Genomic DNA, 24,131 nt, shown 5'->3' with positions numbered 1-24,131 from the left:
GAGTGTTATTGTTAACAATTTTCAGTTTTGACCAACAGTAGTCCACAGACTCTGCTGATGGAGTCTAATCTACAATATTCTTTAAATACTGTAAACGATAGTGCACTTGTTAGCTGATGTAAAATACCTATGGAGTGTTTATTGAAGAAACATTAGAGTGTGCCCTATTATATCTGCATGTGTCTGTATGTGTGTGCGTTTGTCCGCTCATCTCTCTGCCCCAGATTACTGGCAACAGCCCCAATGTCTGTGCTAAAAGTCACGTCGCGAAGAGAGATAGATGTGGAGAGAAACAGGGGGAGCTTGAAAGAGGGGGCGTGAGAGGGCACGGGGTGCAAGACACAGGAAGTGGAGAAAGATGAAGAGACCAGAGACAATGAGATGTACAAGGGTGCTGAGGCAGAGGAAGGGAGAGAAGGAAACGCAAGCAGAGAAGAGAGAGAAGAACAGAGGAAAGAGGGAGAGGAGGAACGTGGGAAGAGCTGGAGGGTCCAGGGCGTGTGTGTATGTGTGTGCGTCTGGCACTTGCAGGAGGAGAGATAGCTCGGGTCAGGCTGGCCGGACGTGTGTGTTTGTGTTTGGCTGAAGAGGGATGTGAAACCAAGAAAGCCCTCACTGGCTAAAGCTGAGAGTTGGAACGCAGCCATTGTTAAGATGGATGACAACGCACACATTTTACAGTCAAGAACGTCTCCCTCAGACACAAACAGATGCAGGGTAAAGTATCAGAGCGACCAGCTAGCATTGTGGTGTGGGGTACAAACACGATGCTGGAATGATAACAGCTGACTGTTTTGAAGAGATGCAGGAAAGTCGAAATGCTCAAGGTTACAGCAGAATCCCAAAACAGGATGGGCCCTGCTTAAGTTTAGCCCACTATCTAGGGGGGTCTTGAGCAGCGATGCCCTCTGTGTGGCACCAGGAAGTAAGCAGACGTCTATCCTGCACCACTGATGCGAGTGACTCATCTGTGACCTATTTTTAAAAACCCATTAAGCGGAACAACGTAAATGTGTTCTGCATGCTGTCAATGGCAAATCACGACATAGCTGCCTTTCCGAAAACGTCAACCTTTCCCTCAGACCCCCGCCGTCACAGAATTCCTACACTCTGAGAGTCATTTCCTGTCCCCGTATTCCAGTGCGTAGTGTCCTCGTGGCCACAGGCACACTATAGACCCTTCCTTACTGCAAGGCGGTTGCAGGGAGAAGGAGTCTTCATGGCAGGAGACACAGAGGTGCTTCGTTACATGATGAAGGTGCTGCTCCACATTGTTTCCAGTCTGAAAGGCTGGACTGTCACACCCAGGGTGAGGAGGAGCACTAAAAGAGACTAAATTTAGAAAGAAAATGCCAAACATTCCTATGAGGACTTTTGTTTGTTCCTGTGATTATGGATACATGAATGCTACAGTATGCTATTGCATAATACCGTTCAAAGGTTTGAGGTGACTAGGATGTTAAATTACAATAGAACTGTTCTTTTGAACTTTCTATTCATCCAAGAATCCTGAAAAACCATTTGCATATTAGAATGATTTCTAGCATATTAGGAAGAATCACTTCAGTTTCCAGTTGAAATTCTTTTATTCCTTTTCATACAAAGTATGATTTACAGGTTCAAAGTTTTAAATAATAAAGCATAATTGTCCCACAATTACTTTCAGAATATTATGTTATGACTTCAAAACTATTTTAAAATCCTGCACAATTTCAAAACTGATACTTTTGAATATTGTTGTGACATACAGCTTCATTTGCATGAGTTTTCTAATTCAGTAGGTTTGCTCGGTAGCTCACGCGATACAGCATTGCCCCGATATGAACACTGTGAAACTCCGGTTTGACAAAACAGCGCAAATCCACACAAGGAAGTTAAAATAACACGGCTGCATCAACAAATGTGTTTTTATTAACACTTTTGCATTTGTTAACACTATCGGGTAGGTTTTAGGGTTGGATATGGTGTAAAAAAGTGAAAGTGAAGTGACATACAGCCAAGTACTTGGAATTCGTGTTATGCATTTAACCCATCTAAAGTGCACACATACAGCTGTGAACACACAGTTGGGGGTTCGGTGCCCTCAGTCGTGGTATTGAGAGTGGAGAGAGTGCTGTACAGTCACTGTTTCTGCCGGCCCAAGACTCGGACTCACAACCTTTGGATTACAAGTCTGAATCTCTAACAATTGGTCCACGACTTCCCCACTGATGTAGGGCACATTTCCAACACGATAGAGCATTAGCCACAATAGGTAACTCAAGCAGCTTAATAAAAACACAGCAATACCTGTACCAATGTAATAAAAATGTGCCACAGTGACGTATTGAACGTGTGTTTTAGCGCCACTCTCTGGACATTTCACTTTGAAACTGCCATGAAACGTGCAGGAAGGTACGTAATTATGGTGTTGCAGAAGTATATTTAGATACACATATTTAACATTTGTATTTATTTTTTTATCAGAATTATATTTTTTGGGGTGAAGTATTCGTTTGGGAGTCACAGTTCCGGCAACAGTAAGACCACAGCTAAGCTGGCAGTTCAAGGGTTAAGTCCCCCTGCACTGGGCCAGAATGTCTTGGCTGTTTCCTGTGGGCTGCCCAACCCTGACCTGCTGGCCCAGGCCCGGCTGCACTCACACGTAGACAGTTGACCCATGCATCCTGTCAGACAGTGACACCCCCGCGACTCCTCACAAACTTATATAAAAACAGACGCATTAAGTGTCTCCATGAGTTTTCCTGATATAGAATGCTCCCTGCATGGGATAAAAAGGGATTAATACAATTTGAGGCTACAGGCAGTGTTACATTAATAGCACCACACACACCAGGTTACCAAGAAGTCCTTAACCTCTCCTTGGCCACATATGATCGTCTATACCTCTCTATTTGGGTCTGGACAGGCGGAGTGGGCGCACTTGTTCTTGTACATCCATGGCCATCTGTGTGCGAGCCCAAACGGAAGGTGTCAGGAAGCAAGGCCAGAGTCCAGAGGCCAGAACAATGAAGGTGCAATGTTCTATTTTGCTGCACAGGACTGACTGTTACCATTTTCCTCTCGCAAGAATGTGCATGTGTGTGCGGCGGTCTGGTTTGTCCATCAAGCCCGTGCCGCTTGTGTCCCTGTGTTTCCCGGCGGCACGGTGTGTGTCGTACGTGTCGAGGGTTGCATCTCGCATGCTGCGTGTGGCAGGACCTGCCGCATTCCCGGCCTTATCTTGTACTGTGATGTCATGCTCTGTGGGGGGCTCGGGCACTAGATGTAACATGACCCAACTCATTACAGTAGGATTAAGACCAAGTTCATGGAGAACTCGTCCTCTCTCCTTGTTTAGATAGATGTTTAGAGTATAGTCATGGCCAAACGTTTTGGCAGTGACATTAATTTTGTGTTTTGCAAAGTTTGCTGCTTAAGCTGTTGTGGTGTTCATTCACATTGTTTATAGATTATAGTGTAGAGTGACCAGGTGCATTTTAAATAACTGCCAAAAGCTTCATTGGCCAAAAATTAACTTTTTACAAATATAAAATAAAAATAAAGATAAATCCTGACACAAAATGACCAGCTAACATTAATTGAATAATTATTTCAGCAGCACATGTGAATGTGGGAATGAGTACTAGTCAGGTAAAATAATTATCATACTAAATAGATTGTAAGAGCAGACTGATTGGTATAAAAGGATGGAAGAAGCACTTCCAATCATTATGTTCTTGTTAGTAATGTTACCTTAAAAAAACACACATGCAGTCATCATAACTTTGCAACAAAATGGACTCTCATGCAAGGAAATTGCCACAAAGAATAATGCACCTGAAAGAATCATTTACCAGATCATCAAGAACTTCAAGGAGAGAGGTTCTACTGCAGCGATGAAGTCTTCAGGATGTCCCAGAGTGTCCAGCAAACGCCAGGACCGTCTCCTCCTGTGGAGTCAGCTACAGAATCAAGTCACCAGCAGTGCACAGCTTACTCAGGAATGGCAGCAGGTTGGTGCAAGAGCATTTGTATGCATAGTGAGGCCAAGACTTTTGGACAATGGCCTGGTGTCAAGAAGGCATTTCCTGATTTTGCTGAGTTAGATGTGTTCCTAGTTAAAAATATTTTGTTGACCCTGGAACAACATTTTACTTCAAAAATGCATTCTTGACCATATCCCTACACCTACACCTAACCTTAACCATGAGTAATCCCTAAAATCAGAGGAAATGATAGATGAATGACACTGACGTACAAGCACCAAACAGTGATTTTAAGCATAAACTTCACAAAACCTATAAACTGGTTCTTCAAATCTGATTGTTTAATCACAATGTTGTTCCAGGGACAACAAAGATGTTGTCCCAGGAACATGTCTCACTTGGTAAAATCAGGTTCTGCATCAAGAAGGGCACCAAAGAAGCCAGTTCTCTCCAAGAAAATGGAGGGACAGACTCAAATTCTGCAGGAAGTACAAGGACTGGACAGCAGAAGATTGGTGCAAAGTTATTTTCTCTGATGAAGCTCCCTTCCAACTGTTTGGGACATCTGGAAAATCGATTGTTCGGAAAAGAAAAGGTGAACATTACCATGAGTTCTGTGTTGTGCTCTATTCTCTTTTTTTTGTGCTCTATTTTCTCTTTTTCTATTCTATCTACTTGCTTTCTTTATATATATATATATATATATATATATATATATATATATATATATATTATATGTGTGTGTGTGTGTGTGTGTGTGTGTGTGTGTGTGTGTATATATATATATATATATATATATATATATATATATATATATATATATATATATAAACACCTTGCTACGTGTACTGCATTATGGTTACAGAGACTTGTCATAGCATTGCATATTATTGCTATTTGTTGCTATTGTTTCTCATTTATAAGTTGCTTTGGATAAAAGCGTCTGCTAAATGACTACATTTAAATGTAAATTTACACATACCACACTTACTGTATCTACCCCAGTTTCAATTCATTGCTGTACATTAAGGCCTTCAGTGCATTAAGTGCAGGGCAGTGTGTCTCTGATTCCACTGGCGTGTTTACTGGATTCACATATTAACACTCCTGTTAAATCAGCAAGGGGTAGCCCTTAGCTAACAACCATTACAGAAGGGACATTCTCATCTGATGTGCCATATTTTGGTTTTAAGATGGCTAAAACATGACATAAGTTACTGCCACGAAATTATGGCTGATCAAACCTTAATCTTGTTCTGCAAAAACAGAGGCCACTTCCAAGTATTTCTCAAAAAAGCCATAAACATTTCACAGACACCTCTTTTACCCAAGCAATTGGACTGTACTTGTTGGTTAACTCTTTTTTTTGCTAATAAAACCCTCCACTTTTCACGTCTGCGACCCATATGAGTCGTTCATTTAGAAGTTTACTGTAGCAGGCTGCTCCCTTTGATGAATCGACCCAGATAATATGTTGCAATTACCAGGCCAGGACCAACCTGTGTGAATAAAACATGTCAAGTGTAAATCTAGCTCCGTGTTCTAGATGACACCCGGCCCTGGAGTCGCCCCGTGTGTAATTAGAACCAAATGCTGGGGTGTGTGAGTGGATGCATGAGTGTTTGCACTCACCCTCTCTTCTCCATCAGAGAGCCCCTCCAGGATGGAGTGAGAGCTCAGGGGCCGTTCATAAATCAGGACCGGCCTGGAAGGACCTGCACAGGCAAGCATGAACAACTAAATGGATACGACTATGCCAAGCCTGCACTCTCTGGGATAGGCCATGTTCCAGTCCACTGAGATCATGAGATCAGACTTGATTATGCTGACTTTTCGAAGTAGGCATAGCCTGGTGTCATTGATCCTCTCATTTGGAACCATCTGGAGATTAAATATAAGCCTTTGTGACAACTTTCCATTTATCGTCCACCTTTTTCTTAAAGACCCTGGGAACAAATTCAGACTTCCCCTTGACATCTCTCCATCTTCTTCACTGTCTTGGTTCTCTTTCTGCTCGATTATTTCTGGAGCCCTTTTCTGTGTCAGGCCCTCATCCCTTGTTGGACCTTGCCTCTCCTTCTCTCCCACATCTGGACAGACAGCTGGGGCTGGCCGGGTTTCAGCGCTGGGGGTGGGGGTTGCCGTTCGGAGCAGGAGGGTGGGGGAAAGCTATCCATTGCAAAGCCCAGGGCACTGTAAAAAAGGGGCTAGCTTACAAAAAAATAAAGGATTTCACACATACACACATTCAGTGTACAACCAAAAGTGTGAGGAGTTAAAAAATAAAGTTAAACCAAATCTGTTCTGTCTCTCTCAGTCTATCTATCAAAGTGTCTCCCCACACACTATTAAAGTGCATTAGAGATTGCAGAAAGAAAGAGAGGGAGAAAAAAAGAGTGAGTGAGAAACAAGGAAACCTGGAAGAGAGTTAGTGAGGATAATGATTTCAATTTCCTTTTTTTTTGTTTGCAAACAGCCAAAAATACATTGTATGGGTCAAAATGCTACATTTTTCTTTAATGCCAAAGATCATTAGAATATTAAGTAAAGATCATGTTCCATGAAGATTTTTTGTACATTTCGTACTGTAAATATATCAAAACTTAATTTCTGATTAGTAATGTGCATGGCTAATAACTTAATTTGGACAACTTTAAGGTGATTTTCTCAGTATTTCGATTTTTTTGCACCCTCAGGTTCCAGATTTTCAAATAGTTGTATCTTGGCCAAATATTGTCATATCCTAACAAATCAATGGAAAGCTTATTTATTCAGCTTTCATATGATGTATACATCTCACTCTTAAAGGAAATGGGAGTTGAGACACTGATTGGTTTATTGAATGTTTCGCCCATTACTCATTAAGAGAATAGGGACAACCCATTCCAAATATGGGTCCACGGACTGTTTTTCCGTTGTTAAAATAGCAAAAGTGGATTTGGACATGCCCTGAGTGCACCTGCGCCGTGCGCTTTACACTTTGCGTTTAGATCATTAAAATAGGGCCCATTACCTTTAAAGCCATATCAGAATTGTTTTGTGTCTCCAAACAGCACAGCGTTGTTTAGTCTCTGAATGAATCCACGTTTTGAACAAATTGTGTGAATCAGTGATTCAAAGGCCTATTCATAAAGAGAGCCATTTACATCATTCCTGAATGAATCAGCCATTCGAATGAATGACTCATAAAGACATTTATCATTTACTCAAACCTGAATGACTTCCTTTCTTTTGTGGAACATAAAAGAAAGTATTTTGGTTACACAGCTGTTTTGGTTACCAATGACTTTTAAAAATACTCAGATGTTTTTCAAATGATCTTCTTTTATGTTCCATAGTTTATGTTAGACTGTTGTAGCCTTTTGCAGATTTTTAATCAAAACAAATATTTCTAAAGCTACAATTTTAAATTATTACTTTATACTTTCTCATTTAACATGAAAATATTTTAAAATAATCTTTTGTGGCTATTTTCACAGTCAAATTTATTTTGCGATTATTGGATCAATTAATCGAAACATCATGTAATTAATTAGATTACAAATTTTAATCGACTGACAGCCCTAATAAATTCACACACACACACACAGAGTATTATTTAAAAATATATTTACATATATATATATATATATATATTATACATAAATATATTTAATATATAAACAAAGCATATTTTTCTTAAATATATACATGCATGTATTTGTATTTCTATATACATAATAAATTTACACAGTACACATGTATAATATGTAAACAAAAACTTATTTTGGATGCGATTCATATTTGACAGTACTACTGTAAACCCTTCTAGTTAAAAATTAGTTTCATGTTTTTATATTCACCTTATACAAATAAATAAATAAAAATTCAAACTGAATTTCAATTCTGCATGTTGTTTTCTACATACATTCAAATACAGGAATTCAGATCCAGTTTGAAAGTCATTCTCATTCAGTTCTGACTTGACCACAACCCTGATTTCCACATCTTAAATCCATTAATCTATTTAACCCAAGCGTTTCTTAAGAGTCCAGCATGAGGAAGAAAAATACAAACGTGGAGTAGGTTGGAATAACATACTTCACAGTCTCACGGTCATTGTTTTACATCCTGAGAGGTGAGCTTTATCACCCTTCTGTCTATATGTGCGCTGCATTAATGGTGCATGCCCTCTTCTTTACAGTGGAGCTGTTATTTTGATATAGATGTTTGCCTTGACGTCACAGCTGTGTGACCGACAGTTATGAGCGAGTCCAAGTCATTGTGTGAGAAAGTGCAGGATGTGTGCACTGGCTATAAGTTGCACCTCCCTGTTGTGCCAGGATGACGGTAAAGAGGTCTTTTGTTACAATTAGCACTCTGTGGTCCACTTGCTCCATTCTGACCAAAGGTCATGACCTTTGCCGGAGTTCACTCAGGGACAACCCAGTCAGACCTTGCCTTAGCCAGCAGACATGGAACAGGTGGGGAGCCTGCATGAATATGGAAAAGATTTCCCTCACAGTTTTGCATTTTCCAACTCATTTTGTGGAAGGCAGAGATGGCTAGAGTATCCTGCACGGTGAGTTCACTGCACTTGGGAGGGAGATTGTAGAACAGGCCCAGGAAGTCAGAAAGGGAAGTGAGCCAAAGCGAGGGGTGTGTGAGAGAATGGCTAAGTTTGGAATGGCATACTAGTTTATTATTATACACTGTATGCTGCATACTATACTGAAAAATAGTAAGTGAATAGCAGCATTAAGCCTAAAGTCATACTTTGGATTTAACACTTACAAGGTGTGTATACAATGTAAATGTCACCATCGTACAGATGCAACAAGATTTTTCTCAATGTGCACGCTCTGTACATTCACCTTGCCTTAAAGGTATAGTTTACCCAAAAATTGTAATTCTGCCCTTAATTACTTGTTCCAAACCCATAAGACCTTCATTCATTTTCAGAACACAAATTACGATTTAAACTTCAAAACTTTTATTGACTCTCTACAGAAACGCAACTACCATGTTCAAGGCTTAGAAAGGCAGTAAGGATATTATTAAAATAGTCCATGTGACATCAGTGGTTCAACCTTAATTTTATGAAGCTAAGAGAATAATTTTTGTTCACAAAAAAAACATTTTTCAACGATATCTTCTTTTTTTGAGTTAGTCTCTGCCACCAATCACAAGAGCACTATACTTACAAGATTAATCAGACCTAATACACATCTTTCAAAACATGTTTACAGAAGGTCGTATTGTGATGTCAGTAATGCCTTTGAGCTTTATCATAGAGCAAGTTCTTAACAAGCATTTATTATTTAAATAAATGATGAAAAAAGATTAAAATACATTTTCAAGTCTAATTATTTCAATTTCATTCCTCACACTGGAAATGGGAGTTCAAGTGCCATGCTTTATGGGATTTAACATTCTGTTTAAGGTCTGCTTGATATCCTTAGTATGTCATTCCCTGCAAACAAACATTCTGCATACTTTGCCCAGCATACAAACTACATAATGCACCAATAATAAGACTAGTATGCTAGCATGTTATTCCAAACATAGCATATGTTTCTGTGTAACTTGTGGAGAGTTAGAGTGGGTGTGTGTGTGTTTGTGTATAAAGGAGAGGCAGAGAGTGTGCTGTTCGTAAGGGGGCTTGGGAAGGTGAACCCAGGCTTCTCTCTGTACAGGAAGCCCTTGATTAGTGCTAACGAGAATTGCAGGCCGTATTAATGCAACCACACACCTCTCCTTACCTCCTGCCATCTGCAGTACCACCAATCTCTGCCAGACACCAGAAGCCCACGCATACAGTCACACAGCACAGACCAAACACACACACTTTTTACATTCACTCTACACATTCATATTGCACATTCCCACCGTTCATCCTGCAATAAAAAGGAACTATCGACAACATGCTCAGGTATGATGCAAACAATCAGGTGGACACAATCCAGAACAAAAGCTTTGGGGTAAAACTCACAAACCCCATTGCATTATGGACCATATGTGGTGTTGACCCCCATAGATGAGGTGCCGAACACCATTTGCATGGAGAGTAACCGAATGGGGATCAAAGTATGTGAGAAGATGGTGCAATGGAAAAGATGTAGATGGAGAAAAGGTCTGTGATGCGAACACACACACACACACACACACACACACACACACACACACACACACACACACACACACACACACACACACACACGTTATTAACTATTCTTGCAGATGGTAGAGTGGGGTGTTCTCACACACTGAGACATGGATACCCTCACATATTCCCCTCACACTCCCACCCACACATTAACATGTGTTTCACATTCAGTTTCAGGCCATGTAGCAATCTCTAGCCACCTCTCTCTCTCTATCTCACACAGACACACACATGCACACCTACACACATGTATGCTAATAAAGGATGGGGTGTCAGCTCGGATAAGATGTTTTTGAACTGGATGACCACTACTTTACCACACACGACTGGATGGGCACAGATTGCAAATATTGTAATGATAAAAACAGAGAAGTATATAAAACTAACCAAGAATAATCAGGTGAGATTGAGGTGAGTTGTCATAATCTTATAGGCTTTGTTTAACTAGTTTATTAGTTTCTTGTCACTCAAACCTTTTCATATTTATTTATTTATTTTCATTTTTACAATTGTCACTGTAATTGAAATAACAGTGAATATTGGACTACACTGCACTAATATTTTAATGATTTTATTTCATGATATATATATATATATATATATATATATATATATATATATATATATATATATTTTTTTTTTTTTATATATATTTTCATATATATATACAACTATTTATACTTATACTATTAATAAAACAATTTCTAATTTTCCAGTAATATGTAAAATGCGAACACTGATTTTACAATTCTGATCAAGACCATAAGCTGATAATTATTTTCATGTTATCACATTAAAAATGATAGATGCCCAGTATTACAATTCTGTAATATTGTATTTAGACAAACTATATTTACAAGTGAATTTAGGCATCACAACCTGTAGAATTAAAACAATTATATTTATTTTAAGGTGTCCTCACATTAACAAAACCGATCACAAATTAATCTTCAAAAACACCAATAATTAAATTATAGTTAAATGCAATCTTTCTATTATTACATTATCAGTGTTTTAAATATTAACTTTAGTTTGATATATATATATTGATATATAGATATATATATATACAGGTGCATCTCAATAAATTAGAATGTCATGGAAAAGTTTATTTTTTTCAGTAATTCAACTCAAATGGTTAAACTTGTGTATTAAATAAATTCAGTGCGCACATACTGAAGTAATTTAAGTCCTTGGTTCTTTTAATTGTGATGATTTTGGCTCACATTTAACAAGAACCCACCAATTCACTATTTCAACCAATTAGAATATGGTGACATGCCAATCAGCTAATCAACTCAAAACACCTGCAAAGGTTTCCCTAGCTTTTAAAATGTTCTCTCAGTTTGGTTCACTAGCATACACAATCATGTGTAAGACTGCTGATCTTATAGTTGTCCAGAAGACAATCATTGACACCCTTCACAAGGAGGGTAAGCATCAAACATTCATTGGCAAAGAAGCTGGTTGTTCACAGAGTGCTATATCCAAGCATGTTAACTGAAAGTTGAGTGGAAGGAAAAAGTGTGGAAGAAAAAGATGCACAACCAACCAAGAGAACAACAGCCTTTATTCAGGAATTTGAGTGAAGTTCACAAGGAATGGACTGAGGCTGGGGTCAAGGTATCAAGAGCCACCACACACAAACTTGTCAATGAATTTACTGAATTACAGACAACGCCAGAGGCGTCTTACCTGGGCAAAGGAGAAGAAGAACCGGACTGTTGGCCAGTGGTCCAAAGTCCTCTTTTCAGATGAGAGGAAGTTACCTTCTCAGCAGTGCCCCAAACTGATCACCTCCATGCCACGCTGAATTGAGGCAGTAATAAAAGCAAAAGGAGCCCCTACCAAGTATTGAGTACATGTACAGTAAATTAACATACTTTCCAGAAGGACAACAATTCACTAAAAATGTTTATTTTTTTTATTGGTCTTATGAAGTATTCTAATTTGTTGAATTGGTGGGTTTTTGTTAAATGTGAGCCAAAATCATCACAATTAAAAGAACCAAAGAATTAAACTACTTCAGTCTGTGTGCACTGAATTTATTTAATACATGAGTTTCACAAATTGAGTTGATTTATTGAAATAAATGAACTTTTCCACGACATTCTAATTTATTGAGATGCACCGGTATGTATATATATTTGTGTGTATATGTATAAATTCTAATATGAACTGAAAACTGATTAGGCACACATATTGTACATCCCTAGCAATGTTTCTACAGTATGTTTCTATGTATTATTTGATGACCCTCTAAACTTTTTAACCATGAGGGTGTTTTAGGCCCCTGAAGAAATTTTGAAATGCCCTGACATTTGTGGTTTTTTCAGTTGCTTATAAACTAATAAATAGTTAAAGTCTAATGACACTGTAATCAGCACAAACTGGGCTACAATAATATGTGAGCAGCATGTATGTACATGATTGTGTTTCTGAGAAAGCAATGTTTATGCCTAGTTAGTGAAAAACAAAAATTTTAATAAAACATTTTAATTTTATGTGCCGTAAAACACATAAAAAATGTCAACACGAAATCAAAATTGACCAAATTTACTTTCTTAATTCATGTTTCTGGTCATCACCAATTCATTGGTCAGCATCATTCTGAAGAATAGTAATGTAATACTTAGTAATACTTTACTACCCCGAAGTGACTCATCTTTTTTGACTGACAAGCCCTCTTTATTTTCCTCATATAAAGACCACTTCCACAATCCAGTCAATTCCGACTAATGAAATCAACTCCAACCATAGTTTTTCCCACACTGAATATCTTGTTTCACTTAATGTAATGGCATTACAGAGGTAAACTGGGTTGTGAAAGCTGTTTCATGTTGACTTTAGGGCCTCATGGCGGAACTGACTTCGTAACTGATGTAGCTATTTGGTTCTTGTCATGCTGTCTAACATCAACCATAATCTTCCTCCAAAAGTCTTCAGTCCTGCATCAGCTGACAATCTCCCCACATCTTGAACAGTTCTGTTATCCATTTTTCTGTCACTGACAGACTCAATGTGCAAATGTGCTAATGTTATGGGAAATAGAGAGTGTAAACGTGTGTATATGTATCTATGTGTGGTCAGTGAAAACATGTGTCTGCTTGAGAATGAGGTCACATGTCTGAGTAAATGAGCGTCTGTTTTCCAGTGCGTGCTGTACATAATGCATGACAGGCAGTGTGTGTGTGTGTGTGTGTGGGCAGTGTGTGTGGACTGGGGGGCAGACATCATTGTGTGTGTGAGCCCCTGAGGGGGGCAGACTGAAAGAATAAGAAGTAAGTAATCTGACAGGAGATGAGATGAGGAAACACATGGCATAGAGAGCATTATATCTCTAATTACATAAGAAGAGAAAGACGAAGTGGAGAGTGAGAGACAATAATAGAGGGGGTCTCATTCTGGTTTATCCAGATGGAAAGCTATGCGACCCAGACAGTGCTCTGATGTCACCCCTTGTTTTCCCGGCCTGCCCAATAACTCCTGCACTTCCTGTCCCCAGTACAGTGATGTCACAGGACAGCTGGGGATGTCACGTCCACTCGTCCGGCCTCCCCAGCGCCCTCTCTCTCTCACTGTCTTTCTTCCATTCTTCAATCAGTTCAATTCCTCTGAGACCAGAGACTGTTACAGAAGCACGTACCACAAACACACACACACATGCACACAAACTCTGGTTGGGCTCCATTCAGAATGGAATTTAGAATTCGACTGAATTACAATTACTGAATTTAAATTGAGCAGTGAAGTTACAAATAGGTCACAGAACTAATTAGAAGTTGAATATAAAGAAAATGAATTAGTCAAATAAATAATTATATATATATAGTATATTTTATTTATTTATTTATTTTTATAAAATGGCCATAAAAAATGCACAATATTTACATCACATGATATTAATGAGTGAATTTTTTTTTCTAGATAGAAATGTAATTTCAATTTAATTAAAATCCAATTAGTGATATGAAAGGGCTTTTTTTATTTCTGAACAAAGCACAACCCCAAAACACACATGCAAACAAACATGTGCGCGCACACACACACACACACACACACACACATACTTGCATAAACTACAACATATCTTATTTAATGAGGTTTGAAGTAGTTAAAAGTCAAATAAATGATCTAAATTATCTGATGTCATCAATGGGAGCATTTGTCTCATGTTCAGTTCATTCTGTTTATGGCAGCCTGATTAAACATCTGTGATGGGCTTGAGGACACAATAGCTTCAGTGTCTGTCCTTACTGTACATACTGTCTCAGTCACACATTATGAGGCTCATTTTAATGGCTTTCAAATGCTCCTTTAGTTCCAGCAGAGAGCATGAGTCTGTCTCTCTCTGAGTTTGATCAGAAGTGGCATGTTTGCTTTGCTCATTAGAGCTGAATGACAGCGAACTCCTCACCGCTTAGAGTGAGACAAGACTACGAGCATTGGACTGAGATAGAGATTGGGCTGGTGCTGAGACATACATGAGAATGGCAGAGAAAAACAAGACTAGCACTGAGACAGAGATGACACTGGTACAGAAAGATGAGGCTGAGACAGAAAGAAATTAAACTATCACTTAGATAGAGATGTGGCTGGCACTGAGACAAATGAGACTAGCACTGAGCTAAAAATGAGACCAGCTCTGAGACAGAAACAAAACTGGCTTTGAGATTAAATGAGACTGAGGCAAAACAAAAAAAGAGTCTAGCACTGTTTAGAAAAAGAGACCATATGAGACAAAAATTTTGACTGGCATTATAGTTTTTTGCTTACACACAATTTCAAAACTTTGCACACAAATCCAAGAATTGCACACACAAACTGCAAAACGCTTCACATCTCTTGCAAAATGAAGCACTGCATTCGGAATATGCATAATGTAACACCTTTGCCATAAGATTATATTTTTGGATATATACACATTTATTCAACACCTAACGCTCTTCTTTCAAGAGCTCCTATATACATATCTATACAAAAAAAAAGTAATTGGCAGAGAAATTCAAACCAAACTATTATTTTTTCTGTACGTATTTGTGGTTGTGAATACAGTATTACACTACAATGGAACATAATTACATCAACCATGTGTAGTTGGACAGAAACCAAACACAATTTTGAAAAAGGTGATTATTCCAAAGGCTGAGAATTAGTGTATGGTTTTGGAGATTTATTGTGTGGTTCTGGTGTTTGAGTGTGACAAGTATAGATTTTGTGTGTAAGCAGTGAAAAAAAAAAAAAAAGAGAAGGCCCCCAAAAAATGGGACTGGGACTGAGATAGAGAGCTGGTACTGGCACTGGGACAAAATGAGACTGTCGCTCAGATAAGAGATGTGGCTGGCACTGAGAGAGAAACAAGACTGGAAGTGAGATGAAATGAGTCTTACACTGAACCTTATATGAACAATTAGACTGGCATTACAGTTTTTCTGAATTGCTAAAACACTAAACCCCAATCTCTGAACCAAATTCTCACTAGGTTAAACCAATTTGTCAAATAAAGCACTTTTTCTGCACAACTTTAAATATGCTCAGGAAGTAAGGCTCTATTTGGAAATTTCATGCACTCTTTTTGCAAAACTTTAAACACATTCTCATTCACTTAAACACTTATCACACTGTGATGCATTTGTGCTGCAAAATGCTAAACACAAGCAGCAAAAGTTAAACCATACCTGTCAAGTTTTGGATTTGAAAATAAGGGGAATTTTCTGGCGCCTACCGTGAGCAGTCCCACCACCCCAACAAAGCTCCAGTATCCCTTACATTTTAAGACAGGTGTTATAGCCCCAAATGAAAACACAAAAGGGTATATACGAAGAGCATTTATTTAAAGGCTTATTTGCATATTTTCTGTTAATTTAACATTGCTTGTCTTTACATTTACAATTTATTTTAATTCCACACATTCTTTTCATTTCATATTGCTTTTCTTTTACAGTTTTTCTTTTCATTTCACATAACTTTTCTTTTACTCTTTTAGTGAGTTGTTGTACAAATTTTTGCAGACTTTGCATTCTTTAAAAAAGTAAATTCGCAGTCCCATTTATCACGGTATTTACACATGGGTTTTGGTTTTTTGTTATTATTATTTTATTAATAACGCAGGTTAAAATAAAAAAATTTAAAATTAAAATACGGGAGATTTACGGGAAAATACTAATACAGGAGGACGGCGGGAAAGAAGGGTAAAATACGTGACTTTCCCGGCCAAAACGGGATACTTGACAGGTATGAGTTAAACACAACTTAAGCACTGTTGCCATCATTTAAACACAACGATTCTAAATTGTTCACACTTGTTTCCAAACCAACTGTACAAGATATGAGCCAGTTCAGAGGGCACAGTTGATTGAATGATGATACGAACAATAGATGGAAACAATCTGAGGAGAAGAGGAAGAGTACATGTAAGAACTGGGGGATGAGGAGGAAGAGGATGTAGAGAGAGAAAGAGAAGAGTGTTATCAAGGCTGGATCTGTCAGACCACAGGATTTTTTTTCTTTGTCTAGCAAATAAGACAACATTACAAGTCATCAGGCCTGACTCATGCACATTGAGATGATGCTGAAACAGAATAAATCTCTCATTGACCCTGATTTTACAAATGCAAGTATTTGAGGGTACTGTAAAATGCTATACATTTAGAGTTTTATTTGATTTTTCTTGGCCATTTGCAGTTTGTAGGACTGCAGTATTTGTGCAGTATCCAATGCTGAATATATTATAAACATTCAGTACTACTCATTATTCAGCACAATACTATTCTTGCAGTTCATACAGGACTATACAATATATTCATCTTACTCAGTTTTTTTTAATTTTTTTTACATAATTACAAAATTGTTTACTCAATAATATATACTTATTGTTCTGTAATGTTCTGAATGCTGTGTTCTCAATTTTTCTCTGTAGTGTCTAATTAATGCTTTGTAGTGTTTATTTTATTGAGTTACGTGCGTATGATCTGAGAGCACTGTTTGATTTTGAGTGCAAGTGAAATGGTTTTGCAGTGATTGTTTGATTTTGATGGAAGAGTCAGAGGTTTCGTGAATTTAGTTTGAGTATTTGGATTTGTGTTAAAGGTTTTGAGAAAATGAGTGATGGTTTCAAGAAACGTGTTTTAGCAATCCAGAAAAACTGTAATACGAAATCAGACTGCAACGGAAAAATGGGACTGGAATGGAGATAGAGCTGGCACTGGCACTGAGACAAAATGAGAACACAAGAGAGACTAAAATTAGACATATGAAACTGTCCCAGAGAAACGAGACAGAAACCCAGCTGGCACTGAGATACAGATGTGACTGAGACTGAGACAAAATGAGACTAGCTCCGGGATGATAATGAGTCCAACACTAAGATGTTGGCAATGTGATGAAATGAGACTGCCACAGAAAGATGGGACTGACACTCATGTTAACTTATGTTACCTCACTGTCACAGTCTTTAACGTTCAACTAAACCCTCACGTACTTCTCCAAATTCCATCACCGCATTCACTGACTTGCCAACTCTTTTATTTATAAACAAATCACTCTCATAAACCTGCAACCAGAGAGAGAGTAAAACCATGGACCGCACTCCTGTTCCTGTCCCGCCTTCCTCACCTCATAATCGTTCAACAGACTGTGACAAAATAACTAGGAGAGACTCATTAGAAACAGCTGTCCCCTGATCTGATGTGACTCCGATATGATTTCCAGCTCTATGCTCAACTCTCACACTCCCACAACCCCATTCATTCACCGTCATCTCTTAGCCACACATAATTCACTCCAAAAACCATTCATTCTCCAGCTGAAAGAATGAGAGAGGTGGGAGGAGGGAGAGCACTGAGGAGAAAAGAGGTGTGTTTGTCCATATGTGTGTGTGTGAGCATTCAAAAGGGAAAGATGGAAAGAAAATGCAAAAGTGAAGGGTATGGGTTTGGTGCCTTCCACCTACACACTGTACATGCAGGACAGCAGGACCCCCTTTCGAAAATTAATATTTTGATCTCCATATCCTCACTCTTCCCCTGTCCTGAACCCACCCTGTCCCCTGCTGGCCACTGTCCTTACCCAAACACAATCACAGCGACACTTTCTCTCTCACAAACACACGGTGTACAAACACATACTGATGTAGGATTGGGTTTCACTAACTAGCCCACATCAACCCAGCCACACACACACACACACACACACACACACACACACACACACACACACACACACACACACACACACACACACACACACACACACACACACACACACACACACACACACACACACAAAACACACACAAAACACATCCCACAGACTTCTACTGTTATACTGTTTTATATTAATATAAAAATTTCTAATATTAGATAATGTTCATGATTAGAGGTCAGTAAGATTTTTTAAAAATTAATTAAACACTTTTATTCCGCAAGAATGCATTAAATTAGCCAAAAGTGACAGTAACAACATTTATAATGTTTTTCTCTTTTCTCTTTCTCTAAAATAAGTTTTCATCATAACACTTTAGTATAGGGAACAATTCTCAGTTCTCAAATCTCAATTCTCATTAGTTGCTTATTAGCATGCCTATCATTAACATATTGGGTGTTTATTAATAGATATTTTGCATGACCATATTCTACACACCTAATCCTACCCAATCACTCAACTTAACAGCTACCTTACTAACTATTAATAATTGGCAAATTAGGAGTTTACTGAGTCAAAAGTCACAGTGAATGCTTTGTTAATAGCAAGAATTGGACCTTAAAATATAGTGTGACCTTTTATATCCCCCCAAACTTTTGTCCTTGGTTAAAATCAATGCTTCTCCTAGTTTAAATAATAAGCTTAATCTAGAAATTTGTCACATTTTGGAAGCAAAACTGATGGCAATTTGCATTGTCGACATCTAATACATTCTGTATTTGAATACATATCTCTCTCCCTGCCTTCGGCCTAAAAATATTCTCTTTCTCTCACAAAAGCCAGCTACGCTTCACAGGTGTAGCTGTTGTTGCATAAATAGCTAAAAGGTATAGGAAATAAATAAAAGAGTAAAATAGAAGCACAATAAATAAAACTGCACAAAAGATGACAAGACAACTATTCGACTCCTTATTTTTCTTTCGCCTCTACCTGATTGTCTGCTTGTTTTCCCTTGCAACTCCCTGCTTCCGTTCCCAGGCTGAGAGGTGGGACTGCGGCCACAGAGCGCATACTTTCCAGTCCTGAAGGCCAGCAGCGGCTCCTCCTGTCCACACAGGCCTGCAAGAAACCTTGCGTTGATCACGGCTCAGTTCACCAGCTACCTGCAGCAGGCACATCGAACCTGGAGACATCTACACTCAAATATATTTCGTACAATCGAACTTACAGTAGGTACAAAATACAGTCATCTATAGTTATTATATACAGCGAATTACTATTGAGTAAATCAAATTACAACCCTTTTCATAAAAGTAAACTTTTATATATTCGTGTGTTTGTGTGTGTGTGTGTGCTCTTGTTTTTGTGACATATCAGGACACAACTCTGTATAATGACATGGGTACGACACAGTTATTACAAGGAGAGGCTGACTTATGAGGACATAACCCATGTCCCCATTTTTCAAAACGCTTATAAATCATACAGAATGAGTTTTTTTGAGAAAGTAAAAATGTACAAAGTTTCCTGTGAGGGTTAGGGGTAGGGTTGGTGAAGGGCCATAGAATATACAGTTTGTACAGTATAAAAACCATCACTCCTATGGGATGTCCCCACTTTTCACAAAAACAAACATGTGTGTGTTTGTGTGTAAAAGAATATAATTTTCATATATATATATTCATTTTTTTTTTTTACGATTTAGCAAGCTTCTGGGGATACATTTATCCCCATAGTGCTGGCGCTCAGATTGACTACACTTTATCCAAGATTTGCCATTTATTATATGCTTGATTTATGCATTTAGTACTGCTCCGTCAAATCTTGCCCTCGCTGTAAACCCCATAAACAGCCTGAGAGCTGTGGACCTCCAGAAACCCGCTGTTAATGAGATAGGAGAAGCCAGAGATGACTAAGTTTGTGTGTTTATGCACAGCCTCTGGCCTTCTATAAGACGGCTCTGCCAGTTTTCCTCTATTCTGCCAGCAGATTACCACACTGATCATCAACACGGGTCAAACTAAACAATGGCTGGCTGACCATCGTGTTTCTCCTGTTTTATGTGATGTGAGTGTAACAGTAAACCACTCTGATCTCATAATGTTACCTAGCGCCCAAATCATTACAGAGCCGGAGCCGTGTGCCACACCACTAAAGCTTTAAAGCAGCTGTGCAGGTCAGAGGTAACAAGGGGAGATGTGTTATCAGCTGCTAGGAGTCCTACTGCCCTCTGCTTGTACTGACTGCAGATTGGATCAGATCAGTGTTTGAAATCAACACACAGGGTAAGCAGTGCAGAGGAGTCCGGAAAACAGAGAATCTATTTACAGCTGAGATTTGTGCTGAAGCAGTGAGGAGGAGCAGGTTACTTAGATAATACCTGTATTCAGCAGACCTAAAAGACAGGCATGCTGTATTTAATCTAATTTAAGGAGTTTTTTCTTGTATTTTTTGTTTCTAAATTAATTCTAAAAACAGAGATGAGTCCAGCACTGGGGTTGAGATAGAGATGAGACTGGGATAAAAATGGGACTGAGAAAGAATTAAGACCAAGATAGAGTTGAGAATGGCACTGAGATGATGAGACATGATATATGCAAAAATGACACACGGATGGAGATGCATATTAAATATATTAAATATATTGTTGTATAGAATAATAGGTTAAACATTGAATATATAATATTGGAAAGTATATATGTATATATATAAAAAACCTTTGTAGCACACCAGCTTTAAATCTAGTTGGCATCATGAAATTACTAAAATTTCAATAAAATAAAATAAAACAACAACCACCACCTAAAACTATAAAGATAGGACCCCCCCTTCCAAAAAACGCCCTTATAAACCCCAATAATGCAGTGAAAACTTCTGTAAAATAAACTGAATCGAAAACAAAATAGAAACACATGCATTCAAAAAAAATATTAATTAGTTATGCAAATAAACAATTTTAATTTACATGAATTAGTGCATAAACGTGCTCAGCACCACTGAAAATTAAAAAGCTAAATTAACAGAAAATGTACCTAAAATTAACAAATTGATGTAAAAAACTAAGATAGAAGGCCAAATCAACTGACACTAGTAAACAAATGAATTTAAATTAACTAAATTAGTACTGATACCATGAAAACTAAATTGACTAAATGGACAACAAATTGTAAAAAATTAAGAGAAGAAATTATTTTTCATAATTTTTGTTGTCTATGCGCACAAAAAGTATTTTTGTAGCTTCATAAAATTAAGTTTGAACCACTGATGTCACATGGGCTATTTTAATGATGTCTTTACTACCTTTATGCTTTAAATGTATCAGGTGTGTTGTGGCCTATGCAAAGTCAGAAAGCTTTCGAATTTGTAATTAAGGGGGAGGGTGAGTAATTAATGACAGAATTTTCATTTTTGGCTGAACTATAACTTTAATGTCTTTTTTTCTGGTATAGATATGAATGTCTATGGTCTACAGACTGAGTTGGATCATCCAGTTTTACAGTTCTGAATAGGAATCAGTGACTCTGTTGCAAGGTGTGAGTCAGTGTTCTTGTGGTTCATGGGCTGGTGAGAGCAGTTGGAGTTTGACACATGGAGGTCAGAGGAGATGTCAGGTTCTTATTGAATCATGCTCGGAGTGCAGGCAGGGAGAGTGCGGGGCCGTCAGACGGGACAGAGAGCTCTCTGTGCCATGCTCTCCAGACAGGAAACTGCCAGTCTCTTACAGATTAAGCCTGCTTCCTCTCTCAGCTCTCACCTCTCCACGACCCGCAGACCTAGTGACCTTCACTCTGAAGAAGAATGGCATGGGTCCAGCGGGCATAAAAACTCACTGACACACACACACACACACACACACACACACACTAAAAACAGTTACATTCTTCCCTTTTGGAGCGATACCTAAATCTGATTCAAAAACAGTATGGGCACTGTTCTGGAATGCATCGCTAAAGCATTCAACAGACAGAGAGAGAGAAAGATCGTGAATTAAAATGTCAATACTCCATCCATATACAGAGAACTCCCTAGATCCCGGCTCACTCTTTCCCTCCCAAACAAATAGTGGCAGTAATTTTTCCCTCTCACTGAGTTTTACGAGCAGTAATGTGAAGCACCTGTAACCACACTGAAGCCAGACCAGTTCTGCAGGAGGCTGTCTGTGACCTGAAGCCCATATCGCCCTACACACGCATAAACATGCACATACGTACACAAACGCAAAGACAAACAACAACAAACACAGATATACATGTGCTGTTGGTCGCACAGTAGGAAAACAAAGCAGTATAATCAGAGAAAGAGTGTAGTCTTTTGTGAGGAATATGACTTGAATTTCTCTTTAACACCATATTTAAGCTCAGTTTGACCATTTTTGGCTCATTTACAACCATTGGACTTCAATTAATACTAGGCTTGACTTGTTAATATTCCCTGATAATTTGCAATATTGTTTAATTTAACATTTTCTGATGTCAATAAAGCATACTGCGATGTATTACAAATGTATTTTTAAATTAAATAATCACATGGAAAAATAGATACAATTTTTATTGCTATTGTTATAAAGATTACTACTATAAGTAGTAGTAATATTAATAACAACAAAATAATAATAATCATTGTTATTAATAATAATTTTGCATTGTTGATATTTATTTTTTAATATTAATAAAAAAAAATGTATGTACATTTGCAAAAGTGTTATTTTACTAGAAAACAAAACTTTGCTGTATCGATTGCATTGTCAACTTGCGATCCGGGTGTTAAAACCGCACTGAGCAGAAATAAATGACACTATCGGTGGGTGCAGTTCAGTCTTAGTCTTAGTGAATTCCCCCAGAGTAAGTGAAAGCAGAATAATAAACAGCTGGTGTGTGGGGACATGACCTAACCTCATGACTTACTGGTGAGAGCACTGGGAGTGCCGTGCTGCCGGTCACAAGGGAGTTGGAGTGAGGGGAGCTCGAGAAGACACAGTAATCACCCATCACAGCCTCCACCTCAGTACAGACAGAGCCCCATCTCGCCCTCCTCAGAACCGCCTATCACCTCCATCTGTTAATAGATAGAGAAACTGCACATCAGCAAATGTCCAATAAGATAACTACGGAAAACCTCGATAACCATCTCCATATGAGTCCGGCATTTCTACGCAGGCGCGTGTGCACATTTGCAGCGTTACCCATGATAACCCGTGTTTGATTTCAAGATGAATTTCTGAGATCCTGCAATGAAACCAGCTGAGCTGGTTTAACGCCAAAAACACAGACATACTAATTATTTACAGGGCTGTATCTGGCGTAATTGTTTTAGTCAGGGCCATTTCTCTCTGTAAAGCTGTTGGCCAATGTGTTATTTCCTGTGCATTTTTGGACTTTGTTAAAGCAGGAAACAGCAATCGAAATATTTCACAACCCTTTCTTAAATTCACTTGCAGATGAGTAAATAAAAGCATGTGAAATATCACAGCTCTTGTTTGATGAATCGTATATCACTGGTGTTAAACTGAGGGTTGGTTTCTTTTCATCTCTCAGTGTGGGTGGACCACTGTCCTATATTAAGGCCACATGTAATGCCCAGCCCTCTGCCTACAATAAAAACAGTGGTTTATTAGGCACAGTGAGAGCTCTTTTAGATTGTATTTCAGGGTCATGAGCCTTCTATTAGCCATAGGGTTAACTGGGTGTTAGGTTAGTGCCAGCAAGTCAGTTTAACCCCATCTTATTCTCTCACACACATATGAGCATATGAAAACACACATAAGCACACACATTTGATTTTATATCATAGAAGAAATTTACCTTATGTCTATTGGATTTGCCAACTGATTTTATACCGAACTAATAATAATTTTAGATGCCATGCCCAAATATAAC

At 38.3% G+C, this 24,131-nt stretch overlaps 1 long non-coding RNA gene across 2 annotated transcripts; it reads right to left on the bottom strand.

Annotated features, from left to right (window-relative positions):
• Positions 1 to 111: 111 nt before the first annotated feature.
• Positions 112 to 23,231, bottom strand: LOC127972148 (uncharacterized). 2 transcript variants are annotated; one of them, XR_008157015.1, is made up of 3 exons: positions 19,246 to 21,575; positions 5,601 to 6,161; positions 112 to 4,533 (listed from the first exon to the last, which is right to left on the bottom strand). It is a non-coding gene; the product is annotated as an uncharacterized LOC127972148 (long non-coding RNA). The 2 variants fall into 2 exon arrangements; XR_008157016.1 differs by lacking the exon at positions 112 to 4,533 and adding an exon at positions 23,160 to 23,231 and having other exon boundaries at positions 4,825 to 6,161; positions 19,246 to 19,374.
• Positions 23,232 to 24,131: the final 900 nt, after the last annotated feature.

This window comes from Carassius gibelio, chromosome B15 (genome assembly GCF_023724105.1).
Source record: "Carassius gibelio isolate Cgi1373 ecotype wild population from Czech Republic chromosome B15, carGib1.2-hapl.c, whole genome shotgun sequence".
Classification (NCBI taxonomy): domain Eukaryota; kingdom Metazoa; phylum Chordata; class Actinopteri; order Cypriniformes; family Cyprinidae; genus Carassius; species Carassius gibelio.
Note: the sequence above shows the minus strand (reverse complement) of the source record. Positions and strands in the feature narration are given on the sequence as shown.